Genomic DNA, 13,417 nt, shown 5'->3' on the forward strand with positions numbered 1-13,417 from the left:
AGGGGAATATAAAAAAGAGAAAACTAGGACTGAAAGACTCGAGCAGTGAAAGCACCGATGCGTGTTGGATTGCACCTATGTTCGAAGGCGTTCACACAAGCACGACACGCTGAAATGCGGCCATCATCGCTTTGGGGGCCAACGAGAGATGAGGATAGCGTTCTACCAATGCAACTCTAGCAACTCTTTTAAAAGCTGCATATTATTCAGTCATCACTACGCGTTAAAAAGTTTTTGTAGGTTTGAGGCAGATCGAGGACAGAACCACAGCAAATGATCTTTTTTTTTTTTCCTATGCAGTTCACATAGCAAGCCATATAACACTGTCGATTAGTGTATGCCTTCAGTGTATGAAGTGTATGCACTTCATACACTGCACTTTGAAGTGTATGCACTTCAAATTAGTGTATGCCTTCGTAAAGGTAACTCCCAACCAAAGAGAAGCGGAGCATCGTGTTGATATGCCCAGATGGGTGTTACAGCGAATGGCTTGATTGATGCAGTCTAGTATTTATGTCTTACGCTCGGTGCGCCTTACGTTCAGTGTGTTCCACTCAAGTCAGTGAAAGACAGCGTGCCAAGTGCTGAAGCTGCCTTGCAGCATCTGTCCTAGAATACGGTATTAGGACACTGTGTGTTTCTTGATGTGATGTGAGAGCGTAGTTACCTGAGAAATCATTGTGTTCGCACCCGAAACGAACAGGTAAGCACTGAAAGTGAACTAAAAGCCAACCGCGCAGCCTTGTTTTTGACGTGGTATGGAAGTTCGGTGTCTTCGTACCATCTGCTGTTCATGAAATCTGCACTCTTAAAATGAATGCATGCACTGTTAGGCTTATGCAAGCCCGAGTTGGTAGCGTATGCTCACCAAAACCAGACAGCTACATTAAACGGTGACGCCAAGCACCCCTAGCTAGCATAAATGTCCAAGAAGCCTGACAGCTAGAAATGTGGTATTTCCGATGTAGCCTCATGTAAGCGGCAGCTGAAGGAGACAAGGAAGCGCAATGTGCTTTCATCGATGGGCGTTTGATTCCTTGGATAACACTGAATTTCAGCATATATAGATTGCATGGATTTTATTTTTTCATAGTGCCAGTATATTAGCTTGGAAAGATTGCGAACAATAAAAGAGAGGCTGTACTGCAATTTACTTTTTTTTCCAGTAAACACTGTAGCCCGATAGCTGCTGCAAGAAACGTAATAAAAATCTGTTGTTGATACGTGGAGCGGACATGTAAACGTCATGAGGTTCTTGGTCGCACATAAGTCGGCAAGCTAACTCGTTAGGGGACTGACGGAGACTCAGTCTTACTGAAACCTATCCGTGAGCCTGAGTCAATCCGGATGAGATGAATTCTTGTAGTCTTGAGTCCAAATGAGCCTGGACGAGTGCAAAATTTATGAATTTCATTGCACCTTTGTCTATTTGACTACGACTCTTGGGAGTATGGGTTCGGGTGAGCCACGTTGAACAGGACTTAAGCGAATCCGGAAACGCGTGCATCCGAATGAGTATACTGTCGGTGCTAAGGTTTGGGTGAGACCTTAGCAAAAGTATTTTTTATGGATAAGTCTCACAGAGTTTTGTTTTGATTGCCATCAATCAGCAAAAATTTTGCTCAAAATGGTCAGTTGTAAAGTGTTCTCTATAGCCCTCTCTTGCCCCTGATGCGTACAATGCTTACTGTATAACAAACATTGAGATACACCGTTGCTGTTCGCCACGTGATAATGTTCTATAGCCCTCTCTTGCCCCTGATGCGTACAATGCTTACTGTATAACAAACATTGAGATACACCGTTGCTGTTCGCCACGTGATAATGTTCTGACGCCATGCTGAACGTACTATAAGTTAATTATTAAACAGTAAGAGCCTATAATTTTAATGTTCTCGAGAACGTGTTCTATACGCGTGTGACTTTAGCGCAAACAAATAAGTTTCGAGCAGAATTCTTTAACATTAGTACATAGGCGTAATTATCATCTGTCGGGAGACTCACTGAATAATTTCCCACTCATTTCATATAGTTGGGGGTGTGCGCGTGAGTGAGTGGCGAGGAGAACGAGGTGTCTGGAATGCGAACGTCAATAAAAGGAAGGAACTTTTGTTCCGACTCGTGTCCACCCAGCAGCAGTAAATTGCCTTCAATCAAAATGAATCTCATTTTTACTCCCGTCTACCTACCGTACCTTCCGCTTATTGAGTGTCCTTCACTGATGCATTTTTCACAACTGCTGAGTCAGGCAAGCGCTCTTTTTAACCAACTGACTTAGACACTCTAAGACCAAGACAGACACGTGAGTCTTACACAGTAAAAATTTTTACACCCAGAAGGGTGTAAATGAGCTTGTCCCGTGGACGACACCCTAAGGGTGTTAATTCAGCACCTTCCAAAAAGGGTGCTTCTTCATGCACCCTTAGAATAGGGTGTACATGTAAAAAAACTGTAGGGTGTTACAAAAGCACCCTTAAGGAAGGGTGCCTTCGATGTCCATCACTTCTTTAGCACCCTCTGAGGAGGGTGCGAGAAGGGTGCACAAGGGTGTTGAGTGCCCATGGCAGGGGTGCCAGTATTCTTTTAGACTGCACTGATAGATATCGGCATGCACTGATTACACACTACTTGAAGAAAGTGGTCCTGATTATCAATGGTGCGCCACCTGTCGAGCTCCATTCATTGCGTCTGGGCAAAAATACAAACGCGTACTATCCTGTATGAACTTGTGCTGGATCTATATATACTTCACAGTATATGCATAATGCGCGTTACAGAAAATGAATCCTTGCTGCCCTTGCATATTGCGTTTATTTAATAGGCAAATAAAACATAAACTTTTCTTCTGCCACACAACTTTTTCACCAGTTATACGTTCACGTATACGTACACTACACATGCAACACCTCAAATGTTTATTATATTTATTCACTTTCACTTCATTAACAATTCTTTGCATCATACAATTACACTGGTTTCAGTTTAGTATACTGCTTCAAGTACATAAAGACTACAAATAAAATATACGCTAATATATCCCTATAAATCTTTCAAGTATCTACAATCCCAGTGGTTTCCAGTTTATTACTCCTTCATGTACACAATCGGTTAATAGGAATGAAATACAGGCTAATATATACTTATGATTCTTTCAAATATATACAATCACCATGATTTCACTATATACGCCTTCATGTACACAATCGTTCCCAAGAAGTGATGCACACAAAAATATACATGGATAGTGTTTTCAAATGTATACAATCACAGTGGATTAAGCTTTGTATTCCTGGATGTATAACAATTGGTTATGAGAAATGATGTACATGCAAACATATACGGGTTTTCGCACATATAACTTTAGCGAATACTTAAGAAACCAATACAATCATCAGAAACACAATAAGCTAAAAACGAACACAAAACTGAGTCAAAACACACAAAAAACAAAAGAGATAATGCATAATTATGGCTAATGACACAGCTGGGTCACTTTATGCCAAATGTCCCAGCCATTTTGGCAACCATCTCAAATGTATTCGAAAAACTCGTGCTGCATTGAAAATAGTGAACTTCTGGAATATTTAGGAGAGGAAAAATATTTGGTCACGTGGCTGCTCTCTGAACTTCCTGGAATGCCGTCTAGGTGTTGTATGTGAAAAATTTTATTTTAAAAGCACCACTCCTTCTTTCCATACGAAACTCGGTCTACGTGTTACGTAACAAGAGCTTAATTTGGGAGAGTTGGTTCATCGTGGTTGCGTGCTAGTCACAGCGCGACAACTTTAGGAAGAGACAGAAAAGACAGGAAAGAGCACCGACTCTCAACTGAATTTAATGAATGTGCTACGAGTGCTTTTATACGGAGTACAAGAACCGTGTTTATGCGCGACGACACGTGTGAGCAATAGAAAATAATCTTAACTGCGAAAAGAATACTCCCTCTCGGAAAGGATAAGTGAACGTGGAGTGATGCACTGATCATTGGTTTACCTGATAAAAAATACTTCTACAAACGTTAAATTGGCATTAAGTAAACCTATTCTCGTGACGAATGGGGCAAGATTGACTATTCCTGTTGCTGTTTAGTACACACACTTTTGAAAGCTTGCAAGGGGTGGAAAACAACACCCTAATATCATATCTGCTGGCAATTTTTTTAATTGTGAGACACATGATGTGGTATAACATGCAAAGGTTTTGGTCATTGTTTTTTGTTGGTCCTGTCTTCTTTAACTTTACTTTCTGCAGGAGGGTTTTGCAAACGGGTGTGATGATTCTGTTGGGATACCCAGTATCTTTTAGTCTTTTAATCTGGTTTTTAAACCTGACCTCACCCTTGTGCTAACATGACTTCTGAAGGGTGGCCTGAGTACATGTGATATCAATTCCTCTTTCTACTAATTTTGAATGCCCACTATGAAAAGGCAGAACATTCTTAGCACTCCTGGGCTGATAGCACCAGCCAATACCCCACCAGCATCATCACACTTGTTTGTGAAACCCTCCTGCAGAAAGTAAAGTTAAAGGAAACAGGACCAAAAGAAAAAGAGAATGACCAATCACCGTTGCATGTCACACGGTACTACGTACATAAGGTGTCTCACAATTTTAGGAAAAGAGCCAGCAGAAATGACATTGTTGTTTTCCACCCCTTGCAAGCTTTCAAAAGTGCATGTACTTACAGCAACAGGAATAGTCAATCTTGCACCATTCGTCACTAGAATAGGTTTACTGAATGCCAATCTAATGTGTATAAGTTGCCGCTAACATGTGGAAAAGTAAACATAGGACAAACTGGGCAATGCTTCAATGATCAAGCAAGACAGCATGCTTTAAATGTTAAGAAGGGCTATAGTAGTCTCATGGCCGGGCACCGTAAAGAATGTAAGTGTAGTCCTAGGTTTCATAAAACATGGTTTTTGAAAAAAAAAGCAAGCAGAAAAATGAGAGATTTTAGAACTCTTTATCAGGAAGGCCAAGGATCAATGCATCAGTACACCTTCACTTATCTTTTCCGAAAAAGGGCATTCTTTTCTCGGTTAAAATTATTTTGTCATGGTCACACATGTGTTGTTGCAGATGAGTCCTGGTCTTGTGCTCAGTATAAAAACGCTCGTAGCACCTTCAATAAAATTCAGTTGACAGTGCTCTTTCCTGTCTTTTTTGCGATAAGATTTTTATTACAGAAAAAATTTCGTTTTCTTACATTTTAGGTATAATGATGAGTTTTCATTGTATCACAACATGGAGCAAATTGCATCTCAATACGGACAAAAATCACAATTTTGTGAAATTCGCGATATTTTCTCGTATATTTCAGCAGCCTCAGAGGTCTAAAGATATTTTTCCCTCAAAATATACCTTCTGTGGAGTAAATATTCACTGCTCAGATATTCATACAAAGTGCAATATTGCAATAAAAAATGCAAACATAACACATTTTGGCTTTATTCTTGGAAGCGAATGTGGCAAAAAAATTGCACTATTATTATTGAGCTTCAAATAGCTTACAGAAGCACATTTACTTAACAGGTAGACCGAATTTGCTTTAGAAAAAATAAGCGGTAGTTCTAAAACGAAATTTTCCACAAACAGCACACAAAAGGCATTATGCCAGGAAGTTATAAGCCAGCCAAATGAACAAAACTTTTTTTCTCGCTGAACTATTCTAGCAGTTCACTGTTTTCAACGCAGTAAGTCAGCACTTTTTTTTTTCAAATACAATTCAGATGGTCGCCAAAGTGGCTGGGACGTTTGGCATGGAATGGTCCAGCTATATTTAAGCAAAATAACTTACACAAATAACAATGTTTGTTCATCTACCATGACCACACTAGAAAAAGTTGTTCAGGCATTGTGACACTAAAATTTTCAGCGTCGTACTGCCTGAACAACTTCTTTGATAAACTCCAAACTCACGCCGAGAAAAAGCCGCTCAATCACGGTGGATGTTAAAGGCCTTGCAGCCGTAGACAATGTTGAAAATAAAAAAAATCAACTCATCAGTGCTGTCACTCCTTCTTCGTCATTACTGACACGGAAGATTTTTCGGTTATCCATGTGGAGGTTCAGGAAGTAGGCTTGCTCTAGGCTGGGGCCGGAGGGTAGACTACGCAGGACGTCAGCTGCACCCTCTCATCCTGTAATAAGAGCAAATATGACTTCTCATAAAAGGATGTTCGTACTGTTCTGGCAGCACCATATATAAAGAATGTGTAGTGTGTATCCTTCGAAATGGCGTGTAATTGACATTACACTGAACTCGAAGCATACAACCCATACATTCCAATAATTTCGTATGATAAAGATAAGAGTTTTCCAGCATACAGCAAATTCCCGAAATGAGGTGAAGTGTAAGACTACAGCTCAAAAATGGCACTTACGAAAGCCTGAACTCACCTAAGAATCAAATTCCTTCTAGGGTAGTGAGCCAGTGTGAAAAACAATTCCTAAAGTACAACGTTCCGAACATGTAACATTAATCAAAATGCACAAGAAACTTACCTCTTCATGTACAAACAGTGAAGACATCTCTGCTTTCTCTTTTACATGAGAACAAATGATCTTGGGAGTGGCACTAGCGAAGAGGTCTGCAAAAAAAGTAAAAGATTTACTGACTTTAATCATGCCTCTAACAATCTGAGAAATTTTTACAAGTCACCAATCAGTGCAATTCTGACTGCCTCTACAAGGGCATCAAAAATGAACAATTTTCTCGTTCTTTCTACTCTCACAAGACGCTCCGTCAATGGAATTTAATCCAAATTTGACGCTGTGCTTCCTATTTGCGTGCTTTCGAGACGTAGGGCTGCGAACATGTGTTTTGTGCACCTAATCTAGCACAGAAATTCGTCATCTATAATTCAATCATCTTAATTCATTGTAATTTGATAAAAGATGTGATAGCTCGTCCAGTTTTTAAAGAGTTGCGGGCCTGCATTAGGCACTGCCTTGCACGTATGAAAGTACTTCTTTTTTTTTTAAAATATTCAAAGCTTGCTTTCAGAAAAAGCGTCTGGCATATTTCGACAACCAAGCCCATCCTCTGATGGCAATCAGGGGCACGCTATTAGCGATTATTGACTACGGGATTTACAAACGTAACCCGTGCCTAAATACTCAGTTAAACACAATCACGCAAGTAAGAGCGCTCGAACGACACCAACGCGCGCGGACGCCGACTACGTTGCAGCAGCCATGGCTTATGCTGGAGCTACCGCACATAGCTCCAACAGTCACGTATACTCTCTCGATTCTGTTATAACGCCGAACATTATCGCAGATGAAAGCGAAGCACGAGAACAGCAAACAGAAACGAGGGAAAACAACGCACGGCGATGGCCACAACAACGCGCCTTTGGAAGTCTGCTAGATTTTTCCCTGTTGCTGGTGGCACTTGTCCTAAATAGCTTGAAAGACCGAGGTGCACGTGCTGGGAGCATCGCGGCATATCAGCACCTCCAACTATACCGTCTTTAAGCAAAAAAAAAAAAGCCATTTCGTACAGTGCGCCTCTGTACAGAATTTTTGCTTTTTCTTTCTTTTTTTTGCGCTTACACCTACAGAAGCACGTTGCACATTTGAGTATTAATAGAAATGTTATTACGATGTAGCCCAAAGCACATCTTAAAACAATATCAATCACTTTGTGCAGTGTAGAGACAATGCGCGATCAGCAACTAATCCCGCTTTTGTTAAGTGATCACATCACTCACTGTATGAGTGATGCAGGCACTTACACAACATCGCGCATAGCAGTGTGAACTCGTTAAGTCACACGTTTAATCGGGCATCTGCAACAGGCCCGCGAACGCATGCTGTTGTAAATGGCTGGCAGCCTACTTCGGCAGAGCTGCTGCAGGCGCCCAGCTAGCGCTGTATGATTACTATTTACGAAAACAGTACACTCACCGTTAACAGGCCCACGTTGTCCGTGTCCGCCACTCCATGAATATTCCTTAATCCGAGCGTCACTTCGAACACGGTGTCATGCGTGACCACCATTGAATATGCGCCTGTTCGCTAGAACACACACAGCGACCAAGACCCCAGACCAACGCAACACATTTGAAAGACGATGAGACAGAGAGAGCGACGTTGAGAGAGAGAAGGAGGAGGCACTGGCGGCGGCTAAAGCCCCGCGGCGGCGCCGCAGCTGTCGACGCAGGTGTTCGGTGACGCAACTATTCGCTTATCTACGCCGCCGTTGTGGGAGCAACGCTGGCCGGGGGGGAGCGGGGGGGGGAGGAGCGGGAAACCCGCCAGGACGGCGCCGAAGAGCAAACGCTATGGCGCATACGGCGGACGGCCGTTCCTGGCGGAATGACTACTTGTAAATGGCAACTCTCCTTCCAGCCAGTCGCACAGCGACGCAGGTTATTTACCAGCCTCGGGTTCCTTGAGTATTTTGACGGAATGCGATTGCAGTGGGCGAAAAATAGTGAAGCAAAACTTGCGGAAAACAAAGTGCACCATGGAATGGCCAGAAACAATAATTATTTCGTCCTCGGTGGCATTAGCGGGAGAGCATCGCTACACCCTTTTCCAGAGGAATTTCTTTTTGCATTGTCTGTGTCTGGCACTTCCGCGTATGGTGCCGCAAACACTGAATGCGTAGTCGAAGCTGAAACAAATTAATCCACAGTCGCGGATGTTTAGAAGGCTTGTTACGCACCACGAAACATGCCGGGGTTGTTATAACAAACTTTTTGCTGACCACATGATCAGCACATAATTCCATATGGTTACCCAATGAGCTAGCTAAGCACCTGTAGCAAAGGCAGGGCACGTTCTTGTTAAACGTTGTTAATATAAACGATGGTTGTGCATAAGTGCAGTGACAGCTTTCCGTGGGAATTGGTCATAACCCACGTTTTCGAGCGTAGAAGCACCTCAGCGGACCTAGTCAGCTACCACAGCAAGTTCGTAAGCAACGATCAGGTTCGAAAATGTGCAGCTGTTTTCCATGTACTGAATAGTCCATGTACAGTGCGTTGACAACCGCCATTCCTTAAGCCACCTCCCATATAGACTCCCAGTCTGAACAGGTGTGGGACCTTAAACAATAAGAAGCAGTGCCCCCCCCCCGCACACACACACACACACACACGAAATTCGAGGGCGCACGGGCTGATACACACGCATACTTATTCACAGGCGCACACACATACACGTATACACACATACGGCCACACACACACGCGACCGTAAACGCACGCATGCATGGGCGTACACATGTGCACAGGCACGCTTAACACAAGCACGGACTCGCACATACACGCGCACGCACACATGCACGGGTGTACACACAATCGCGCTTACACGCACACACACCCACCCATACTCGGGCGAACATTATTTGTGTGTATATAATCCATAGCGAACATGCAGCTTATAACCAACGCTAAGGAAAGCTTTCGTAACATGGATTGCAGTTAATTGGCATTATAGATGAAACGCGATTTGCTTCTGCTGACATTCTGCTGTATTCGGAGAGCATCTTCACACATTCTAATTCAATTAGGCCGTCATTTAACGCAAGGTCCACATATTCGTGCAGTAGCTGCGCTGCTCGGCCGCCAATCAGAAGGTCGCGGGTTCGATGTCGGCCGTGGCAGTCTAATTAAGGCGGAGGCGAAAATGTAGAAGCCTTTGCACTGTGCGCTCATTAAAGAACACCAAATGGTGAAAATATCTGCAGCTTTCCACTACGACGACCCTCATAATCATATCGAGGTTTTTGAGACGTAAAATCCCAAATATAATAATTATGTGCTCTTCTTAAGCTGCATATTCCATCTGATGAATCGGCACCTACACCCTTCTCAGGCACAAAAGCACCCTTAGAGCCTATTTTAGGGTGCTATTGAGGCAAGCACCCAAACAAAGGGGTGCTTTTTTTTCAATCGACCATTTATGGGTGTTAAAGGGTGTTGCAAAGAGTGCTTTCTCGTAAAAGCACCCTTTTTACACCCTTTTGGGTGCAAAAATTTTTACTGTGTAGAGAGTGCAACCTAGGGAACTATTGGTTACATTGAGCCAGAGTAAGCAGGATTGAGCCGAATTTTCACGAGTCTGACGAAACTGAACACTGCTAAAGATAATATTGGTGATTTCGGGTATGAGTAAGCTTGACGAAGCATTATTCGAATGAGGCGGAGCCCAAATAACACCAAAGCAAATAAAAAAGGAGGGAGTAATTGAGTCCCATTTGTTTCGCCCACTTACGTGGTTGGAAGCCAACTAACGAAGTTACTTCTTATCTAGTGTTGCCAAAATGTGCGAACGTGACGTTACTTGAACTCAAGCACTCAGATTCTTCGATCACACCTGATTATCACAGCAACGTAATGCTTGCAATTGATCAACCATCAGTTTCATGGCGCGATTTCGGTGCGCAGCTGGAGCCTCACATACCTTGTATGCATTCTATGCCAAGACGGGCTCTGACTTTGCCTCGATTGACCATGGTGGGGCGAATGTGTCGTTTCTAATGTTGAACCCGCATGACTACTAAGAAAATAAGGCCAAATTTACTGCAGGGTTCCGGTCGGTCTGGAGCAGTAGCACGGGCAACATTCGGAGTTACTTAATTCATACTTTTCAAACATATACTTTTGAAACATGAAAAAAAAAGTTTTACCTAAAAAGAAGCTGTCTAAAGGTGCTCTCTTAACATAGTGTACAAGAAACAGTTTGTTATTTTAAAAGGACGTTGAAACAGAGTAAACTGATTGGTTTGCGAAGATATTTTGGCTATTTCTGAATATTTGGGTTGCTGACAGACCTAATTTCGGCACTTGCTAATGGAGCATCTCGGTTATATATATTTATTAGAGTGCTATAAGACCCACTTTAAATTTTTCACTGATTTTATGGTGGGCCTACTTCTGTGGAGCCATTAGTTGTGTGGAGTAGTGAGCATTGCCTCTCCTGTTCGTGGCTTGGGTGCCGAGCTACACGACGAATTTCTCACCACTGGCCACTCTTCTTACTCGAGAGATCTTCTAGGTGCGTACTTGTTTCACCTGTAGCTTTGTACTACAAGAGTGAACGCCTACTTCTTTCTATGGGCAGTGTAATACGCATTCGCGGGTCACAAATATCTTGTCTAAGAGCGAAACCGCTTAGCAAATCGTGTCTTGTAAGTCGATCGTAGAAAACTGCCGTAATCTTGACAGGCATGTGCCTTGGGGCGGTCTACTATAAAAGAACCATCGTCATGAAGCAATATGTGTCACAGATACTGGGTAAATTACACTACTCCACACGTGCCAACGAAAAATAAAAAAGCCAGCAAATAGCGCAAAAAAAAGTGGCTGCGCCGCGACGGCGGTGAGCAGAAAACCCCAGGAACGTGCAGCAATAGAACACTAGGGAAAGGAAATGGTCGCGGCGGCTGCAAGAAGACACCGGAAATGACGTAAAGCCTACGCCAACGACGATCTGCCCGTAGATCTCAAGAAGCACGAAAGCTTGGTTTCAGCGCGGGTTTTCGTCCCTGGAGTTTGGACAACCGTTTCCTGTCTTTGACCATCTGTGATTTAACTCGAACCTCTGTGCGCTGAAAATCTACGTAGAAAAAAAAAACTGAAATCACCTTGCGAAAGTCTATAGCAACAACGTAGAATCAATCTCAAAACTGCCTCATGTAGCTAAGGCACAACGCAGACGCAACCGCATTAGTCTCCAGAATCAGTCAGTTACGCTGTTTCAAGCCTAGCACGGCTTAATGCAAGTTTCAACAATTCTTTCTATTAGTACGTAAATAAGCATGGTTTTCTCAACCCTTTCATTCTGTTGTACAGGGTTAGGCTTATGCTGTTGTATACCGTCAGTAAAAATTACAGTAACAGCAACACTGCAGTGTCTGGCAACTGTTGGCTTGCTTCCAGTCTTTTGCGGCAGAGTTCGCATAAGAACAATTGTATGACTTACGCCATGTCTGGCTGGTGATTCCCGCTTGCGGACTCGTCTGTAGTTCACAGCTGTTCTGAAGAACCTCAAGCCTCCAGCCTATCTTCAGCTTTCAGGGAGGAGGGATCTTCACTGCCACCTGCACGAGAGCAGCGACACGTGTATGATGGTAACTTTGCAAAAAAAAAAAAAAAGCCCCGCCACTGTGGTCTAGTGGCTAAGGTACTCGGCTGCTGACCCGCAGGTCGCGGGATCGAATCCCGGCTGCGGCGGCTGCATTTCCGATGGAGGCGGAAATGTTGTAGGCCCGTGTGCTCAGATTTGGGTGCACGTTAAAGAACCCCATGTGGTTGAAATTTCCGGAGTCCTCATATGGTGGTTTTGGGACGTTAAACCCCGCATATCAATCAACTTTGCAAGAAAATGACACCTTAAGTACACCTTCTCGCACCCGCAGTTACTTCCGTCTCCAGCACCAACGTATTCCGTGAAGTTGTGACTAATTTCTAGCACTACACTTCGAAATCCCTTCGTGCACCGAACGTATAAAAAATAACTCGCTAGTGCTGTTCACAGCCATGGACCACGGCGTTACAATTTAAACAGCAGCCTGCTGAACAGCTGGGATGCCAGTGTTACTTCTTCAGGTGCATCCTCATCCAAGCCAGCATAAAGCCAACGCGAGATATCTGCCCATCGATCAAATGAAAGTTCACTGATAAGAGTGATAAAAAAGTTCACCAACCAAATGCAAACTGGCCAAATTCATGGCTCTTAGACCCATAGGCGTGCACAGAGGTCTCTTAGGGGAGGGGGGGGGGGGGGGGCTAAGGTTAGTCGCAGCACCTGCCTCCCTAATATGTAATATGTAAATGTATGGGCCTGACTTTATACCCCTCCCCGAGTCACAGCGTCACTCTTCCTATAATGTCAATGTATAGGACTGATTTTGCGACCACTCTCTTCAGGCGACAAAGGAGGAAACAGACGCCCCCCCCCCCCCCCCCCCCGTGCGAACACTTATGCTCGTACCCCTGTCACACGCAATTCTAATGCCATTTTCAATGAATGTCATTCGCTTCTAATGCCATTTATTTGCTTTCACATGGGCGATTCCATAATGATGCGATTCCATGAAAATCACGTTTCTTGTCGAAACAGTTCAAGAAACACATTCGAATTCGATTTAGGACTCAACGCGTCATCTCAACGTAGAAAACTTTTAGGGGGTTGCTTGGTGACCAATGTACAAGTAACGTGTGTAATTAGTAAATATCGTATTTTTTCACTAGAATACCTTATTAGTAGTTTGGTTACGTAATAGCCTGTGCGAAAGTTTCTAAAAAAAAGCTACTTTCAATTGAATCAGCTGCATGCCGACTATGTTGTTATTTGTGCTTTGTTGCCATTGTTGCCTGAATCGCGGGTGCTTATCTTTCGATTGCAGATGTTTTGGTGGTCAAGGTAGTGACTAGAAGAATTAAATGCCACCGTCTCA

The 13,417-nt window shown here is 43.3% G+C and overlaps 1 long non-coding RNA gene across 1 annotated transcript; it reads right to left on the bottom strand.

Moving 5' to 3' along the window:
- Positions 1 to 5,656: 5,656 nt before the first annotated feature.
- Positions 5,657 to 8,060, bottom strand: LOC142777452 (uncharacterized). The gene is made up of 3 exons (XR_012888103.1): positions 7,915 to 8,060; positions 6,508 to 6,593; positions 5,657 to 6,143 (listed from the first exon to the last, which is right to left on the bottom strand). It is a non-coding gene; the product is annotated as an uncharacterized LOC142777452 (long non-coding RNA).
- Between the last annotated feature and the right edge of the window lie 5,357 nt (positions 8,061 to 13,417).

The sequence above is a fragment of the Rhipicephalus microplus genome, chromosome X (assembly GCF_043290135.1).
Source record: "Rhipicephalus microplus isolate Deutch F79 chromosome X, USDA_Rmic, whole genome shotgun sequence".
In the NCBI taxonomy this organism is placed as follows: Eukaryota; Metazoa; Arthropoda; class Arachnida; order Ixodida; family Ixodidae; genus Rhipicephalus; species Rhipicephalus microplus.